Raw genomic sequence first — 20,645 nt, 5'->3', positions numbered from 1 at the left:
TTAGAAATAAGGCAAAATGTATATTACCCAAGCACTGAAAATGTCTGAAGTGATAAATCTGGGAAATAATAAGTGAATCTTAGAAGATGAGGAACAGATACATTTAAGGCTAATGATGATAATTTTAGTTACAGTCCACAGTTTCTTACTAATGCAAAGTGTGTATTGATGAATCTCAGTGTAGAGATCATCATAAAACTGCTGGGGGCGGGAGATCAGATATATTAGGTTGGTGCAAAAGTAACTATGGTTTAAAAGGTTAAAAATAATTGCAAAAACAGCAATTACTTTTACACCAACCCAATAAAATATAGATCATGAGCATATGAGTAACACCCTGGTTTCATCTAAGACAATCCACTTAAATAATCTTTTAATTTCAATGATCAACTATTCTTTTTTGGCAAAGTAGGCATTTTTGGCAGACAGCATTTTTAGGATAAGCACTTTTGGAAGATTTCTCACCTTTTTAGTTAGGGATCCAAATATTTCCCCCTTCATGCCAGGGTGGCCAGGGACTATAATCTTCCATTCTTGAAGCATTACATACATAATTGTGACCCTCAGGCTCATCTAGCACTTTGATGAGCCTGAATCTGTAGCTGCATACCTCACCATATTAGGATAAATAGAGTTTAAGCTTCGTTAGCTGTTTGTATATTTTTATTTCAAACAATCCCAGGCAAACATCACTTGAAAAACAGAATGTAATTGTATTACATAGCAACTTTTGTTGGGAAAACATCAGTAAGTTTAAAATTAGGTTTTAAGTGCATGGTGATTACCATAAATTCAAATCAGCATTTAAAAAAAGAGATCGTATTATTCCATTGCTCCTCTATTATTTTCTAAGGAATAACTTGTATTATATGTTGATTACTAGAGATCTATAACTTATTACTGTCTACCTTGAATTAGTATTTTACAACTTCACAACAATGTAAATACCTTACAAGAATGTAATTCTCCCTCTACTCTTTATATCACTACTGTCATAAAGTTGCTTCTTCACATGTTTACATCCCACAAGTTATTGCTGTTGCTTTTAAAAAGTTGATAATCTTTTTTTTAAATTAAGTAAGCAGTCTTTTATATTTATCTTTCCTCGTGCTCTTTATTCCTTCCTGCAAATCTCTGTATTCATAACAGATCATTTTCCTTCAGCTTTGAGAAATTCCGACAGCATTTCTTCTCTCTCTTACCATTTCTTGTACTGTGGATCTGCTGCAAGAAACTCCCGCAGGTTTCTTTCTGAGTATGTCTTTAATTCATTTTCATTTTTAATGAACATGTTCAGTGGTCATAGAAATTTAGGCTGACAGCTTTGTTGTTTTTAAAACCTTTTTACAGATGTCATTATATTGTCTTCTGTACTGTAGATTCTGATGAGAAGTCAATTATGATTTCTATTCTTCTAAATATGGCTTTTTTCTCTAGCTGCTTTTATTTTCTCTTTAACTTTTGTTTTTAGCAGTTTAATTATGATATGCCTTGATTGTGGTTTTCTTTGTATTTATTCTGCTTGATGTTTACTAAGCTTCTAGAATCTTTAATCAATTTTGGTATATTCTTATCCATTTTCTCTTGAAATATTTCTTTCATACCATTCTCTCTCTCTTCTTCCTCTGGAGCTCCAGTAACATGACTGTTGGGCCATTTTATTTTGTCCCAAATGTCCTTCATAATCTGCTTTGCTTTTTCTCGCCACTCTTTTTCTGTGCTTCAGTTTAGAGATTTTCTATTGCTCTGTCTTCTGGTTCACTTTTCCTTTCTTCTCTGTGTCCAGTTTGCTGTTAAGTTGATCCAGGGAATGCTTCATTTCTCATATTGTGTTTTTTCATAATCAAGACTGTCCAATTCTTTTTAGAGATTCTAGTTCTATGTTGACATTATTCATCTTTTTATCCATTTTTTCCTCTAACTTCTTTAACATATTTATAATTATTTGAAAGTTCTTATCTCTTAATGCCAACATCTGTGCCATCAGTGTGTCTGTTAATATTGATAGAAAAATAGTCAATTGTTCATTGGTCACAATTTCCTTTTCCTTTACAAATCTCCTAACTTTTTGATGTATGGCATTGTTTTTAAAAGAACTCTAGAAAACTGGAGTAAATAATAATTTCCCCAGAAGGGCAAGCCTTTTCCTCTGTCTGGTAGTTGAAGTGAGGCACAGATTATTTCAATCCAGGCAGGAGTTGAGCTGTGTCTGGGCTGGGCTGCAACTTTAAAAAGTTTTAGGTCACCTCCAGTTTCAAACGCTTCAAGGAGATCTGTCTTGTGTGTATCACGGGGCCCATCCCTCTAGTAGGGTTTGGGATAAACACCATAGGACTACAGAAATCCCTCTCTGCTTTAGAGCACTGTCCCCAGGCTCTTGTGTTGCTGGGCTCCCAGCAAAAATCCCAAAGGGGAGAACTTTCTGATGTGGAGAACTAGCTCTGCATTTGGCACTTCTGCAAATTCCAATCTGCTGAGTCAGTGCAGGCAGTCATTAATTGCTCCAGTGGTGCCTCCTCACTCCAGTAGAATCCCTCTCTCTATGCAGGTGGGACCTTCTGCCCAGCAGTGCACAGACTGAGGGACAAATACATTCCCATGGAGGGAAATGACCACTCGACTCTGCTCACCTAAGAAGAGCTCTCCCATCCTTGGAATTTAGCTCCTTTAGACTTCTTTGGGTCCACAGCTTTCCATTAAAGTTTTTTTTTTTTTTTTAATACATGGTTTTAACATTTATCCTTTTTTCTCCAGTTGTTACAGTTGGAAAGCTAGTCTGCCACATCCTCGTCTATGTCTTAACTGGAAGTGGAACTCCCACAGAACACTGTAAACACACGAATTGTTTTTAACATTGAATTTGCTTATGCACCACTTGATCTGGCTAACCAGAAATTCAATTGTTCTGAGTATTTTCCAAACAACATTTTTAAAAGACATACTTCTTGCTAAGAAATACTTACTCTATGCACCTTTATTATCTCTTATTTTATAGAGAATTTCACATGTTACAAGTTACTATCACACACATTACATAATTTGATACTTACATTACCACACGAAGCCGGCAAAGCAAGTATTATACATCTCATTATAGAATGAGGGAAACAGTTATCCACACTAAAGTGGAGACACATAACTTCCCATTGCAATTACAGTAAAATGCAAAGTCTTTACTATGACTTCATGGCCCAGTATGTTCTATCTTGGAACTTCTCCAGTCTTACCTTATATTACTCTTCCTGGCATTAGAAATAGGCATGCTAATCTTTTCTCTATTTCCAAAATGCCAAGCTCTTCCTTTGCTTAGGAAATTTTCTCTTACGGTATTTTTCTGCCTGCAACATTCTCCTATTTCCATGGCAAGATGCTTCTGATCATTCAGCTTCCAACTTAAATGTCACCTCCTCCGGGAATTTTTTTCCTGGCCACCCTAACATAACATTCTTCCAGTTATCTACCACCTCAGCTTTCTGCATGTCCTTCTTCTCATTCATCAACAATACCCAATTCATTTATTCAATTACTTTGATGTTATTGTAACTACTTTCCCCACTCAAATGTAGAGGAACCACGTCTGTCTTATTTACACAGTATCTGGCAAATAATAGGAACTCAGAAATATTTGTTGAATGAATGCTAGTGTCAGGAGAACCAGGATATGAATTCAAACCTTTTCAGTCCTGTCCAAATGCCCTCCCTATAGTAATCTTTCATAATTTTAAAATTCCCCGCAGGTATTTGTATATCTGCTTATAGCTATACATATTTTTATATCAGAGAAATATAATATACTGATTTAGGGGGAAAACTCCGAAGCCAGCTAGCCTACGTTTAAATGTGGGTTCTGCCACTTCCTAGATCTATGACCTTGAGTGAGCTATTAAACCTCTCTGTCTCCATTTCCAAATCTATAAAATAGGAATATTAATCATATACGTTTTGTGGGGTTATTATAAGGATTAAGTGAGTTAATATATGTAAAATGCATGGCATATAGTAAGCCCATGTGTTCAATGATTACCATAATTTAACTAATTTGTTAGTATGCTCATAGCTAGATTTAGAATCAGGCTATAATGGATGCTAGAATATCACAGAGGCACTAAATTATCACTAGAAATGTCATGAGATAAACAAAACCAGATCTATCAGAACTCTCTAATTCGACCTCATTCTCAAGGTTCATTTCCCTTAGTCTCTTAGTCAAAAAGTGGCCATCTGATACAATTCTGGTCAAAGTCATGTAAGAAAAATTGCTCTCCATGGTTTCAGTGAAATCTTTTTCCTTCCTTACATAGGTGCTATTCCTTTCTCATCCTCCTTCTTCTTTACTGAAATGTGGACATGATGACTGGTTCTTCAGCAGCCATCTTGCAACCATGAGAGAAAAGCCAACAAAATTTGCAGTTATCAGTCTTGAGTCTCAGAAATTAATTCAAATGCTGCTTCTCTCTGGACTTCCAGAAATATGAGAAAAACAAACTCCTATTTTTCAAAACTACTCTAATCTTTACTGTTGTTGTTACTTGCACCCAAAATCATTCCTAACTGAAATAATTGGAAGAAATATTTTAATAGGTAATTTGGGGTGGGGTGAAATAAGACACCCTCTCCACCCCTACTAAGAGGAATATTCAAGTAAGAATATACAGTCAATAATCTGCCTCCTAAAAGGAAAGCTGGGTCTAACATAATGATTTTCAATTTTAAAGGCTGCCAAATTATTAGCCTAACCCCATGTCTTATTCTGGTCCTGATCACTATAATATGGAGTTAAACTTCATTCCTGTTGAAGACATCTGTGGGGACAGAGCCAGGAGTGCAGTTTCCAGGCTCAGCCTCAGGTGAAAAGGTGCTGGCCCAGGTAGTAAATGGCCATCAACTGTGATTGGATGGCCATCAGTTGTGGCTAGTTGGCCGTCAGCTGTAACCAGTGAGCCACTGGCCACTAATATAACTGCCGTGGCTACACTAGCAGCAAAATGGGGGCTAGCAAGAAGATGGTGGCTGAGCTAGCAAGAGCGGATTGCAGTTAGCACGGTGGATTGCAGCTAGCAAGTAGGGTTGGTTGGTTGGCAGAGAAGTGGACAGTGGAGTGTGTCTAGTGTGGCGCCTGTTCCCTGTGTCTCCAACTCAGCTGCCAGTGAGAATATAGTGGTATGACTCCCCCATCTATGGCTCCGTGGGTGTTCCTTTTTGGCCTCACCATATCCTGCATTCTTATGTGGGGAGCGGGAGCTGAGACTCCGCATGACATCCTGCATGACAACATCCCTGCCTAAATATACAGGGAATATATTAACATTGTTGTCAAATCAAACATATTCTAAGAGTTTCATGATGAATATGTCTAAAAATCAAAAATTTCCCCTTCTCTTTCTGAAAGGAGAGAAGGACTTAATTTTTCCTTGTCATTATTTGTGAATGATGCTGGTGCCAGCACAGCATGGCCATTTGGAGGAATGGTCCTGGGTACTGGACCACAATGGGTCTTACAGCAGGGCTCTTGCAAGACAAATCGCATGCTCTCTGGAACAGATCCTGGGCACAGTCCCAGTAATGCAGCTGTTTGCCCTCTTAGCTCCCTCAGGAGGCCATTCAGATAAAGTAAGAGGACAAATCTCTTGTTTTTATGCTCTGGCTTCTCAGTAATCTTTGGATTGTAACATGTATATAAACAAGCTCAACTTGGATATCTTGCAAAAAGCACTTGAAAGGCAATGGTGATAAAAGGAAGCTATAGTCTCAAAGTAATAGGAGCCAGAACAGAGAGGAGGTTCCCACCTTCTTTCTCAGGCTCCCCGACTCTGTCTTTCAATACCATTCTGGCATCCTCTCATTCTCAACCTGCAATTCCACTTTTCTGTTCCTTTACTGGCCCGCCTCACCCCTCTTAGGGAACAAGGAGAAAGATGATGAAACTATTCCATCAAAAGGTAAACAGGTGTGCCTGAACCTCTCTGTTGGCATAAAGGATACAGAAAAATGTTTTTGTAGATTAAGGGAACACTTAAAACAGTAAACAAATTTCAGTTACTTAACAAGGAATATTCTAAATGGTTTTGAAAGCTGAAATTTTTTCTAACCAATTGAAGTTCACATTAGCAATTAAATTTTTATGCATCTATGTATCATCTCTGAGTAAAAGCATTGTGCTAGGAATGGGGAAAGTGACAGTGGAGGAAAAAACAACTTCAAACCATTATACACCCAACCCCAGTGATTTACAAAGGAGGCTCAAATGAGGCAAGGAGATCTTTCATAAGAGAGAATGACAGAATCTTTTCCTGGGAGTCAGGGGAGGACATGTTTTTCTGTACTTCTAGCTACGAAAGCAAAGCAACTTCACATGCTTCACTCAAAGCAATCTATGCTATGTTCTGTTTGCTGATCTACCAAAGAAAAGGCCATTAAACATAATCAATGTTTGTATAGTTATCACATAATCAAAATACATCAGTTATATGATGGGAGGGGGAAATGGAGAGTGAAGGCTAATGGTTTTGGAGTTTCTTTTTGGAGATGAACATGTTCTGGAATTGACAGTGATGGTATCACAACTTTGTGAAGATACCGATAACCACTGAATTGGACACTTTAAAAGAATTGATTTTATGTTATGTGAATTATATATCAATCAAACTATAGTATCAGAAAAAAAAATTACTTTTTTAAAAGATTTTGATAATTAAAAGTGCTTTAACACTGACAACACCAAACAGTGGTGAGGATGTGGAGCAACAGGAACTCTCATTCAATGCTGGTGGGAATGCAGAGTGGTATGGCCACTGTGGAAGACAGTTTGGCAGTTTCTTACAAAACTAAACATATCCTTACCATACAATTCAGCAATCACTCGCCTTGGTATTTATCCAAAGGAGTTGAATACTTAGGTCATGCAAACACCTGCACACAATGTTTAAAGCAGCTTTAGTCATAACTGCCAAAACTTGGAAACAACCAAGATGTCCTTCGGTGAATGGATAAATAAACTGTGGTACATACAGACAATGGAATATTATTCAGCACTAAAAAGAAATGAGCTATCAGGCCATGAAACGACATGGAGGAAACTTAAATGCATATTACTAAGTGAAAGAAGCCAACCTGAAAAGATTACATACTATATGATTCCAACTATATGACACTCTGGAAAAAGCAAAACTATAGAGACAGTAAAAAATGAGAGGTTGGAAGGAGTGGTGGGAGAGGAGAGGGAGGATTTAACAGGCAGAGCACAGAGAAATTTTAGGGCAGTGAAACTCTTCTGTTTGATATATGTCATGATGTATTTGTCTAAACCCATAGAATGTACAACACCAAGAGTGAACTGTAATATAAACTATGGACATCGGGTGATAATAATGTGTCAGAGTAGGTTTATCAATTGTAACAAATGTACTGCTCTGTGGGGATGTTGAAAATGGGGGAGGCTGTGCATATGTGGGGCAGGGGGTACATGGGAAATATCTGGACATTCCTTTCAATTTTGCTGTGAACCTAAAACTTTTCTAAAAAATAAAGTCTAGTTTTTAAAAAGTGCTTTGGGATTTCAAGTAACTTAGGAGAAAGCAAAAAACAAATCAAATTTTCAAAAAGAGTCATGGGTTTAGCAAGATTGAAAGATTCTTCCATGAATGGCTAGTGGCTTCTTTGAGAAAAGGATAACAATTACAGATGGGATATATCATCTCAACTAATATTACACTAATAATCATCTAAACAAATGATAGGCTAAAATATCTTCTTTGCAGGCAAAGGAAATAAGCAAATGTGAGCATTTTATGTTCTGTCTGTTTTAAAACTAATATGTAGTTTATAAGCTTGATGTATATCCTGATTTGGGTGAAGCTCAGTGAGTCCTACAAGTGACTCACTGCATTATCCTCAAAGATAAAATTAAAATTACGAGTGGAAAACTAGTTTGGTGACACCTAATCATTTCTTGAAGGCTCATTATTTTTCATTCAATTAGGAGATGCCCAGGAAAGAATGTGTAAAACAAAATGTGAGCAAAAAGCAGCTTACTCTTACTCTTTAATATAATTCTATCCTTTATCTATTTAGAGACACACGTTACTATGAGTCTTGGTGATCTATGTTTTGTGCTTCTGAAACTACTCTTCTCCATATAATCTAGATAATTTTTAAAAGATTGTCTTTTTATTTCAAAAGTTACATATTCTCTATATTTTAGTACCGAATTGCAGTGTATATTTTTATTATGTGGTTTTGAGGGGCCTGCTGTGGCTGGTACCATTACTCATGACTTTCAAAGTAATTAAGCAGATGAGTCTTCCATTCTGGTGTCATCTGAGGTTCTGCCTTGGTTTTCCAGCTCTCTATCTGCCTCTCTGGGGCTGTGATGATTTGTTGGAATGCAACTATGTAACCTGTTTCCTCCACTTCTTTGTTTATTATTTCTTATTATTTCTTATTATTTTTTTTGTTATTATTACCCAGTCACTAATGTTCAGCCACAAACTGTGAAAACTCTATTCTATTGCTTCCTTGCACCGTTTTTTAATTTCTTTTGTCTGTTGTTCCTCTTCAGCTCCAAAACTCTCAATAATACAGAGGGTGCCAAAAAAATGTATACACATTTTAAGCGGGGGAAAAAACTGTATTAAAATTGTAATACTCAATATATACCTATAAGAAACGATGACTACAAGTCACATTTGACTTCTGCAATTACAGGAGGTGCTCAGAGTTGTTACTATCAGCGTCCAGACACTTCTGATTATGGCGAACACTGTTTGGTAGAGTTCTGTGATGAGCGTGTAAAACATTCCAACATCACAGCAGAAGAAGCAGGACTTGTTGCTGTGCGAGGCCTCGCGGATCTTCCCTTGCACACGTCACACACAGAACCATGTGTCTCCAACTTATCACGAATGTGTGCAGTTGTTAGGCGTATTGGAGGTTCTGTTGCATACTCATGCCTCCATTGTAATTGTACTTCCACAACATTCTTGAATTTCAAATACCACTTCAAAATGGTCTTGCATTCCTCAAACGATAACCGTACTTCCGCCGTTTTCTTTGACTGTCCTACCTGTCGCCTAGTGATGTTAGCATTCATTTGATTAACGCCATCTTATGAGGAAATTTTATACTACACATTGCTACTGTAATTCAATTCAACTTCTAAAAGTAATACCTAGATAACATCTCCTAAAATGTGTATACATTTTTTTGGCACCCCTGGGAGCTGGCCAAATTCCAAACAAGATCAAAGAGATTATCAGGCAGTCTCTCTCTGCCTGGCGTCCTACATGGTCCTACTCACATAGGTGAACCTTAAAGAGCTCTGTGGTCTATCCAGTCCTTGACTGGCCTTCTTCCTCATGGAGCACTGGCATCAGTTAGCTTAAAATTTTTCAGTATAAAATCTAAAGTAGAGTACAAATCCAATTTATTAAGTTCTGGTAAGAATGAGTTGGACATTTGAATGAATAATTATTAACATCCTTTAATTTTTCTTCTTTTACAATGTAATTTTTCCACACTCAGACTCACTTCATGATGGTTTTAATTCTATAGGGTCCACGTAAGCAACTTTTTATTATTAGTTTCCTTTTTTTATTATTAGTTTCAGGTGTACAAAACAATGTAATGAATAGACATTTACACCCCTCACAAAGTGATACTACCAGTCTACTAACCAGTCTACTACCCCTCTTACCATCTTGTGCTTTATGTTTTCATTGGCTAAGTTTAAGATGGCTGCTTCCTAATTTCCATACAAACAACTTTAAATTGGAAAGCCATAACTACGGTTTCCAATGAAACAGAGGATCCTAGAATTAGAGAGCTGAAAAGGAATTTGAGAAATGCCTAAATAAATCGCTGCATTTTACAGATAAGAAAAATGAAGCTCAGGGAGGTCAAGTAACTCATTCAAGATCATACAGCTAATTATTGAGAACTACAAACTTGGTCTCCTGATGCCCAATCCCACACTCTTTCCCCCCTGATCACCAGTCTCCTGATCCATATACACTTTATATTCTTTAGTCACTCACCAAATAAATAAATAAATACATAAAGTTTCATAATTTTACTTTAGAGATTATCCTTTTTTCCCTTAATGTACTTCTGAAAAGAATATGCCAAATTATATTATCAAGTGGATTACATTTTTATTATAAAATATGTTGGGAATAATGTCGTTAGACTGAGTTTTTATTAAATAACAAAGATAGCTATATGCAAAAATAGCCCATAGATTTTTTTAAAAAATACAAAGCTTTCTAAAAATCTGAACATGAATAAAATTGGCAAGTGTAGAAGACCTAATACACTGGCTATATAAACATTAGTATATAAAATATACACAGATATCACACGTTAAAAACAAACTGCTATATATCTGATCTAAGAGGACTACATTAGCATATTTTTTATTTATCTATGGGTTGGCATATTAATATGTATAGTTTCTTGAAATAGCATCAATAATTCATGTCTTCTATTTTAAAACCACTCGAGGAAGTAGAAGCTAAGACTTCCATTTTACTCAGCTTTCCTATTGGCATATAGAGACATTTTCCAAGTATCACAGCCAGTTTAAAATAAAATAATACATTCTAAATTCATATTTTTGTTGTTGTTTGCTATTGATAATAACGACAATAATCCAATTGAAGGCATTTTAAATTAATCTTCACCCTCTACAATTAACTCAGAACACTGCTCATGAGCAAATACATTTCTTGTGCAAAACGTAAGAGCCAGCACTCAGAGCATTTCACACTCCAAAAATGCCGTAAGAACAACTATAGGAATTAGGGTCCTCAACATCCCTCTCAATGGATGATGAAGAAAGGTACAGAGCAATAATGTGAATGCCCATGTTAAATGTGAACTCTGGAAAGACAAGAGGTGTACGTTCCATCAAACGAGAATGAAATAACTAATTTCATACTGGCTGACACTTCATGTGGTGGGGGCTCTTGTTGTCAATATCTCTGAAGCCCCACCAGAGTTGAGATAAATGGCTTTAGTAGCTCAGAATCTAATCTCTGACGGCAAATAGGCAACTATAAACCCTGACCAATAGTTTATGCCATGGGGAATGGAAAGTGACTTCTTTTCTATCTCTTAGTCAGGTGAAGCTTTTTCTTTCTAAGAGGAATAACCCAAATAGGAAATTTTCCTTCTTCTAAGGCTTCCTGTCCATTCACTTGCCAGTGATATTATCTTCTTTATTTATCACTGGCTGGGATTATGATAACCAGTAATTTCTTGAACAGGTTCTGTTGTGAGCAAATCTGTTGAGCTTTCAACCATTTTTTTTAAAAATACAAACAATGCAAAGAAGTTAAATCTTGCATTTCTTGTATTTATTTTTATTTATTAAAAAAAGCTGCCACTTAATACTTTGGCTTTTAAATGTTTGATGAATGGGCAAGAGAGTTTCCATTTTTGCTTTCATTTCCCATGCAAAAGCTCGTTCTTTAAAGCAAAAATTACCCAGATTCTGTTTAACAGAATATTTGCATTTCAAGTAGAGTTGTAAAGTGAAATTCCACTAGGGTTCCTGCTAGACAATATAGCACTTTTGTATGAATTCAATAAATGCTATCCTCTCTGGGAAAATGGGGTTTGGTTAAAGGAGCAAGTTTGAATCTCCACTTACCCCCTTGGCATTCTTACTGAAGAAATAACCTATACAGCTACATACGCTGACTCTGAATTCTCCTAAATGAGTCAGTTTCCTATTTCCATTATAAAATTATTCTAGGAAAATCTGTCTCCAGCCCAACTTTTAAAATCATATATTTAACAAAAAATGTTCAGCAAATGTGGATTTATACCAATTCATTAATAAAAAATTAATAATTATGGGAAAGGTCGTGAATATTAGTTATGGCTATTTGAGTAATCTTGTGAGAAATATGTTCTTTCACAAAAGATTTGCTGGTTTTACTGTCCTAAATAAAAAAAAAAGAAAGAAAGAAAGAAAAAAGAAGCACTATCTATTTCTCAAAAGAAGGCATAAAAATAAATTCATTGTAATAGAAAAAAATATTATCTGTAGTGTTACAAACTCCAGAATAGTAAGTGTAAGCTTCCTGAGCCTCTCCTATACACCTCTGTACTGCTGAACATAATAAACACAGAGAGGTAAACTCTGTAGGAAGAATATTAATAGGCACAAATTAAGGCACTGCTACATAGCAAACCCTTGGAAAATGTTTACTAAATGAACTAAATCGACTTTCCAAAGGAATAGAGGCTACATCCATTTCTACCTTTGAGGAGTGAATGCATGATAATCAGCAAATTCAATGCTGGTTCAGAAATAGTTCTTGCTCCTCTCTCTCCCTCCCCCAAGCTTTTTTTCTCTCTAATCTACCCAATAAGTTATTAATAATATTCAGAATCTTTTATTTTAAGAGGATTTATTCATCCATTCAATATTTATTATGTAACCATATTAATAAATTGGGGGGGAAATTGGCAAAAGGTGACTCTAGTTGCAACAGCAAGAAGATTCAGGATCCAGGGATATCCTTTGAATGGCAGACACTGCGGATACTTTTACAGTCCAATTGGACTAGTACTTTCTTTTATATTTGACTGAGTTGATGCATCTTCCTTCTCCAGTAATTTTATTTTCCTGAAAATTTCTTAGAGAACTTTAATAAAATGCATATATTTGGGTCCTACTCACAGAAATTCCAATTCAGAAGATTTGGGGAAAGGCCAAATCTTATGAGCACCACCCCTAGGCCTACCCTAACTAATTCTGGTATCACTTTTGTGAGTCTGACTTTGAGAAACACAATTCTGTCTCCCAGCAAGAGATTACTCTCTCCAGATTCTCATTAAACGTACCTGTCCAGTCCTTCTTTGTTTACGTTCTCAATCCTCTTTACTCACCAATCTTTATACATTGATGTCTCTCTCAAGATTCTATCTTTAGCACACAGGTCTTCATACTCTACATTCTTATATAGACTCCCCCCAAAAGCTCTTCCTATGTCAGAGTTTAGCTTCAACCTATGTGCTGGTCCTTAACTCCATTCTTAACAACTCCTTCACTCAGACTCATCCAATAGCCTGCTAGACATCTCTATCTGGATATTGCAATGAGATTTCAAGACTACGGTACATAGTTCCTCAACCACACATCCTACAGATGAAGGACTAGGTGCCTTTGCTCATGCTTTCTCTATGCTTGGAATTTTCCCTCCCACGCCTTACTTAACTTAAGATCCATTCTAGGTGGCCTCTCCTGAAGAAAAGAACTCCTCAAACCTATTCTGCATTCCTCTCAATGTGGGCTGATGGAATTTTTTAGCATACTGCTATCAATACACTTATTAGCATCTCCATGAAAGATATAAAATAACTTATATGTAAATGCCTTAGAATTCACATGAAGACATAGGCCATTTAACTCAAATACTTCCTCTATGCAGCTCCAACTTTCTCAACAATCAGCCAAAATTTTGGCTTCGTAGCAGAAAAGAGAAAACTAGATTTCTGCAAAGCATCTACAACTAAGAATTTGATCTGAAGGTGATTTAGAGGTGAAGGTAGATTAAGAAACATGGGCAAAGAGAAGAATAAAAATGTATTTCTAAAGAAACTTACTGACTACAATATGGTGATGATAATGATAAATAATTTAACAAATATTTACTGAGTATTCACTAATCCTGGGTATGAGGTTCAAGGTAGCAGACACTATTCTAGAGAATATAGATACAATAATAAACAAAAGGCTCAGCCCTCATTGAGCTTTCATTCTAATAAGAGCAAAAGGAACTAAAACAAATACTGTATTTATTCATGCACACAAATGTGTAACTAAAAATTCATCAAGTGAGCTTCTGTTTCCAACCATGAGAGCAATAGGGTTCAGAATCACCCTCCTACTCCAAACAACTAGAAAACTAGACAAATAGAGGAAACAACTGTTTTTAAATTTAACAATAGTCAGTGCAGGACTGTGATGCCACGAAGAAAGGAAACAAATGAGATGAGTCTTTGACCTAATTGGCGGCAATTTCCAGAATACAGTAAAATAGGAAAACAACCCAGAATCCTGAACAGAACCCAGCCATCTCACTGACGTGAGGGAGCAGTTGAAAGTTCAGGAAGGCAGAGTCAGCTAGAATTTGCTGGTCAGAGTGCCAGAAAGGCAGGATCTATGAAGTAAAACTGCTCCAAGAATTGGCATGCAGTCCCTTTGGTTGAACAGCTATCAAGACTGCATAAGTTGAACCTTCACAAGAACAGGTAAAAATTAAATCCTGGGACTAGAACCAAAGAGCTATAATCCAAAAATTACCCAGAGTTCACAAAGGGCCAGGAATGTTTATATGTACAGTAGTGTGTATAGTGAAAACATATCAGGTGAACTTTTGCTTTCAACCATTACAGAGTAATAGACTTCGCACCAGCTGAAGAGTAGTTGAACACACAGAGCAGACAGTAGAAAACTTAGAAGTCTCAAACCTTACTAGTAAGGCTGAATTTACCCTAGCTAGAGGCTACTTAGAATGCACTCACCCCTATAAAAATCCACAAATAACTGTTTGCCAAAATAAATTTGTACATGCTTTAAAATACAATAAAAATAGCAAAATATACCAATCCACAATCTAAAATGCACAAGTTCAAGTATCCAGTGAAAATTAATAGATTTATGAAGAGAATAAAGTGACTCATAATGAAAAGTCAATTATTAGAATGACACAGAGAGGATGAAATTAGCAGAAAAATAATGTTAAAACAGCTATAATAAAAAAATATCGAAAATACATAACGGGCTTAAAGTAAAACATGAACATAAGAAAGAAAGAAATATAAGATATGACAAATAAACTTTCTATATATAAAAATACAATATCTACAATAAAACGTTCATTAGGTAGAATTAACAACAGATTAGATACTGGAGAAAAATTGTCAGGAAACCAGTAGACACATCAGTAGAAACAGCACAATCAGAAGCAGAGAAAAGAGAATGAAAAATAATAATAAAGAGAGCCTCTCTGAACCAATAGAAGGATGTCAGGTGGCCTAATAAATATGTCAACTTTCAGCCAAGATGAAGTAACAGGAACCAGACTTACTTCCTGCCTTGAAACAAAAAAAAAAAAAAAAAAAAAAAAAAAACATATGTAATATATTAAATAATTATCAAGAAATTAAAAACAGTGATCCTTGAGAGACAGAAAGCAAACAAACTGAGTCCTACAATAGCTGCAACTAGAGAGAACTTCCAGGCAGTGGTGCAGGGACAGGGAACCCAGCTGGGCCAGCTGTTCTCTCTGAGTTTAGCAAATAGCATTGGGATGCAATGGAGTTCCCAGAGAAATGTAATTGAGATGAGAGATCTCCAAAGAGAGAAAATTGTGGAGATCCTCAGAGGATCCTCCTCAAGTCTTCAGATTAGTATCGATCAGCAAACTCATTAATGAAAATACCATTTATTTGGCCAGGGGAAAATCACCAGAAGGATTAGAGGAAAGTATACCCAGTAATCACAGAGAGCCAGAAATAGTTCCCACCAACCAAAGTGGAAAAGCTCATGATTTACAGGAATCTGAAAAGAGTACTCAGCAGCTTTTTACCTCAGAGTAGGGAAAATCTTCTTTAGATTAACTGGTATTCTCATCCCTCTCAACAAATCTTAAAAGCAAGACACAACAAGACAAAATAGTTTTCAAATTCCAGGGGGAAAAATAACAGAAATATGTATAGAAATATGAAAATATCCAGCTCCAAGAAGATTAAATTCACAACATTAATTCCAATAAAAAATTACAGGCAAGCAGAGAGGCAGGAGAATAAGACCTGTAATGAGGAGACAGATCAATCAATACAAACAGAACTAGCAATGACACAGATGATAGAATTAATAAACAAATTAAAGAGCAAGTTAAACCCAAAGTGAGAATAAAATAGAAAATAGCAAATATAAAAACTAAAAACAACAAAATAGAAAACAGAAAAATAATAGAGCGAATCAATGAAACCAAATGCTTGTTCAATACAATTAATAAACCTCTATCCAGACAGATTAGGGGGAAAAAGAGAAAAGACACAATTGAACAGTATCAGAAATGAAAGAAGTTACATTACTACACATTTTATAGATATTAAAATATAATATATGAATATTATAAGCAACTTTAAGCCAATAACTTCAACAACTTAGATCTAAAGGACAAATTTCTCGTAAGATACAACCTACCAAAGCTCTCTGAAGAAGAAATAGATAACCTGAGTAGTCCTACATCTAAGAAAGAAATTGAATTTGTTGTTAAACACCTTCCCACAAAGAATATTCCCAACCCATATGGCTTCACCATAGAATTCCACCAAACATTTAAAGAAGAAAAAATACCATTCTACACAAACTTTTCCAGAAAATGAAAGGAGTGGAAACATTTACTAAATTATTCTATGAGACCAGAATTATTGAAATACCAGAATGAGATAGGTACCATAAGAAAATAAAATCATAGACCAATGTTCCCCACATATGTAAATGCCAACACTTGTAACAAATTTTAGCAAATTAAATCCAAGAATATATAAAAGGAATACATCAAGGCCAAGTGGGTTCATCCTGGAACATCAAGGATAATCTAACATTTAAAAATTATTAATTTGTTTAATTCGTCATATTTAGTCTCATCATTTAAGTCATTATATTAACAGCAAGAAATAAAAACTGCATGATCATCACAATAGATGCAGACAAACTATTTGACAAAACTCAGCATCCATTCCTGAAAAAAACAACAAACAAACAAACAAACAAACAAACAAAAACTCTTTGCAAATTAGGAATAGAACTACCTCAACTTGTAAAGGGCATCTAGGAAAAACAGCTGATATCATATTTAATGGTGAAAGGCTGAATGCTTTCCCCCTAAAATCAAGAACAAGACTTGGATAACTGCTCTCACCACTTTTATTCAAGACTGTCCTGGAGATTCTGACCAGTGCAATCAGACAAGATAAAGACAGAAAAGGCATCCAGATTGAAAAGAAAGAAGTAAACTATCTTTGCATTCAGATACTAGGATCATCTATGCAGAAAATTCTATATTTTACAGGGAAAAAAAGCTACTAAAACTAATAAATAAGTTTACAAGTTTACAAGACAAAGATCAATATATAAAATATCAATATACAAAAACAGTTATATTTCTATATTATATTTCTATATACTAACAGTAGGCAATTAGAAATCAACTTTTAAAAACAATACATTCACAATAGCATTAAAAATGTGAACTATTTAGGAGAATAAATCTGAGAAACGATGGTGAAGACCTGTATACTGAAAACTACAAACATGTTGAGAGAAATTAAAGACCTAAATAAATGGAGAGATATAACATGTTCATGGATTGGAAGAGTCAATACTTTAAAATGTCAATTTCCCCTTATTAATCTATAGATTTAATGTAGTCCTAATCAAAATTCTACCAAGCTTTCTTTGTAGAAATTGACAAGTTTTCTAAAGTTCATATGGAAATACAAAGAACGTAGAATAGCCAAAACAAGAATGAAAGAAAAAGAAAATCAGAACACTTCTATTACTTAATTCAAGACATTGTAAAGCTGCAGAAGAAAGCAATACAGTATTGCTACCAAATAGACACACAGATCCATGCAGCAGAATAGAGCCCCAAATATACCCACATATATGTTGGTGGTTTGCAACAAAGGTGCAAAGGCAATTCCATGAGAAAAGAATAATCTTTTCAATAAATAGTGTAGGAACAACTGATGATTCATATGCAAAAAAAGCCCCCAAAAAGAAACAAAAAACCCTTCCATCCATATATCATACCATATACAAAAATTAACTCAAAATGGATCATAGACCTAAATGTAAAACCTAAAACCTTTTAAAACTTGTAGAATAAAGCATAGGAGGAAATCTTTGTGACCTTGGGTTAGGTGAAGATTTCAAAGATAGGACACAAAAAGCATGATCCATAAAATAAAACATTTATAAAATGTATTTAAAATCTGCTCATCAAAGACAATGTTAAAAGAATAAAAGATAAATCACATACTGCAAGAAAATATTTGCAAATTATATATCTGATAAGGCACTGTATCCAGAATATTTACAGAACTTTCAAAATTCAATAATATAATAAAACAACTGACTTTCAAAAATGTGAGCATTTTACCAAAAATGTTATTAAAGATTTGAACATTTTACCAAACAAGAAAACCGTACACATTGTTGAGAGAAAAATGAGATGTTGTATAAGCCAAGAATTAAAGTAAGTACCACTTTCTCTAAGATATTGTCCCTGATCTTACATGAAATTTATCCGCCAAACTATGCCACTTACCATCTTGTATTACATTGACTCAAAGATATAGTATGATTCACCTCAACTATCAGATTTTAAACGATTTTAAATTAGAAATTACAGTAGATTTATTTTGACATGTCTCAGACTATCATAGGTCCTGTCACGATGTCTGTTTCATATGAGTAAATTAAATGCATAAAGATGGATGAATTGTAGATATTTGTAGAAATCCTTTCCTAAGTGAATGTTGTATTGAAGAAACATGTTTCAGAAAAATATTTTATAAGTTTAATAATTTTATAATTTCTTTTTTATGTATACCAAAAAATTCTGAATTTTAACAAATAAAATAAATACCTATCTTCTTCCTCCTTCCAAATTTAAAGCTTTTCTTTTAAACTCAAGGTTTCACCAGAAAAACAAAACAAAACACAACTTGTTTTTTAAAACCTGGAGTTAATCACTGTTCTCTAATTTCCTTTCTCTCACAGACCTCCGAATTGTAGAAATCAGTTCCAGGCAGTGTCAGCTCCAAAAAGATAACAAAGGTATGCTATTTTTAAAGAGAAAAGGAAACAGAAAACTAGAAAGGAGCAGGAAGAAATACCATATAAACTTTTATGAAAATCCAGAGTCCGTAAGTTGTATGCATTATCTCAGAGAAGTGCCAGGACACTGAAGCAAAAGCTAGGAGAGCATCCAAAAGGCAGGGATCTATTTGTGAGTTGACAGCCATCTTTTCTCCAGTCTCAAAACAACATAGAACACACTCCAAAAAGCATCAAAGTGATCTAGGTTGTTTTCCATTTCTAAAGTCTTGCTTTAGTGGGGTACACTGATGCCAACGGGGTAAAAAAAGGCTATTTTCCACAAAGTAGGACAGATTTCGAAAGTGGATACACCTTGCCACAAAAAGGTAACCTTCTAGAATACCGAAATGGTAACAAACAGTCAGGAACCAAATAAGCCCCTGAAGCCTATTTACTTTCAATAAAAATTTATTGGATGTACACATAAAAATTTTTTCTGTCTGGTAAGCTCTTAAGTTTGTGTAGATAAACCTGATGTTATTGCCATCATTAGTTTCCAGAATTATCCACCAACCAGCCATCCTGGCTAATGTTTGTTTCTCATTTCCCATTTGTTATTTGTTAAAATTTTTAATTAATTTTGAATGAAATACAAAATCACAGAAGTGTGTGTGTGTGTGTGTGTGTGTGTGTGTGTGTGTGTGTGTACATATGAAAAGGAGAAAGAAATACATATATAGGTAGTTTTAGACTGACAGGGGACTATGCTCCTTTTATTCACCAAAGGTCTGATAGGACTTCGTAAAATAAGCTAACTTGCCAATCTCATTATTTATTAAGACTTATAGGATTTTGTAATGAGGTGTTTTTGGAAAGTGACAACAAAGCTGGACTTAACAGAATTCAGAGGGGAAAAAGAGAGAGATTAACTTTAAAAAGAGTGCAGTGATTGGTGATTGCTGAATTTCTTAGCCTGCATGAAGAAATAACTAACCTACCTTTTTTCTGAAGAAAAGACTAACATGTCAAATGGAAAATGTTGTATTCAAATAAGTGGTTATTGATTTAATATCTTTGAAGGAAAAGGGCAGGAAGCTTTTTTTGTGAAAAGGAGAGACCGATTTGGGGGGAGAGGGTACCAAGTGGGGCATCCAAGGGCGGCATGGGTTGAAGCTTAGCAGTAGTCCCGTTTCTCTCAATCAGGAATAAAGAGAGTGAAAATGAAGATTTGTAATGAAGAAAGGCAAGTCCCATGAGGTCTTGACATTCTCTGAAAAAAAGTTATGTACAAGCGCGCATGTATATATTTACAGAGACACAGGTAGTGGACAAGCATACTCCGCTACCATCTTCTGAGAACTCTGGTGAAGGCTCGCCAGTAGAGCCTTGCTGGCTGTCTATTACTAGGGCCTGTCGCTCTTGGTAGGTACCTAGGCCTTGCTAAGAGTTATTAAATATTTGTAGTATCACCCTTGCTTGCTATCATACATTTTGTTAAGCATTTCTATCCATCCATTTACCAGACTATCCCCAAATGCAAGAAAAGCCTGTAGGCATTAGATATGAGGGTCTCGCTTTACTACCTGCTGTAGTTTGAATTCAGACTCTAATGTTACACATAAAATGTAAGGGTGTAACTGTTACTTGGCTATGTGTTTTAAAACTTTCCTTGGGATGTCCCAGGCAGTGGCCTGGATACCACAAGTGTTTGGGGAGGCCCAACCTCTAAATATCTGGTCACCCTTTATGGAATGGAAACTAGACCCCTAAATGCCTCCTCTCAGCTTAAGGGCCGGGC

The 20,645-nt window shown here is 35.4% G+C and overlaps 1 protein-coding gene across 22 annotated transcripts in view; it reads right to left on the bottom strand.

Annotated features, from left to right (window-relative positions):
- ARHGAP28 (Rho GTPase activating protein 28) overlaps positions 1-20,645 on the bottom strand; it is a 193,442-nt gene that overhangs the window by 88,186 nt on the left and 84,611 nt on the right. The window contains exon 1 of one of the 22 annotated variants that reach the window (XM_081078562.1): positions 12,850-13,020. The exons of 19 other annotated variants lie outside the window; for them this stretch is intronic. The gene's annotated coding sequence lies outside the window, so the exon portion shown is untranslated. Of the gene's footprint in view, positions 1-12,849; positions 13,021-20,645 lie in introns of those variants that run through there. 2 more of the 22 variants (XM_081078570.1, XM_081078557.1) reach the window with 2 other exon arrangements.

The sequence above is a fragment of the Rhinolophus hipposideros genome (genome assembly GCF_964194185.1).
Source record: "Rhinolophus hipposideros genome assembly, chromosome: 17".
NCBI lineage: Eukaryota > Metazoa > Chordata > Mammalia > Chiroptera > Rhinolophidae > Rhinolophus > Rhinolophus hipposideros.
This window is presented reverse-complemented; position numbering and strand designations above follow the sequence as displayed.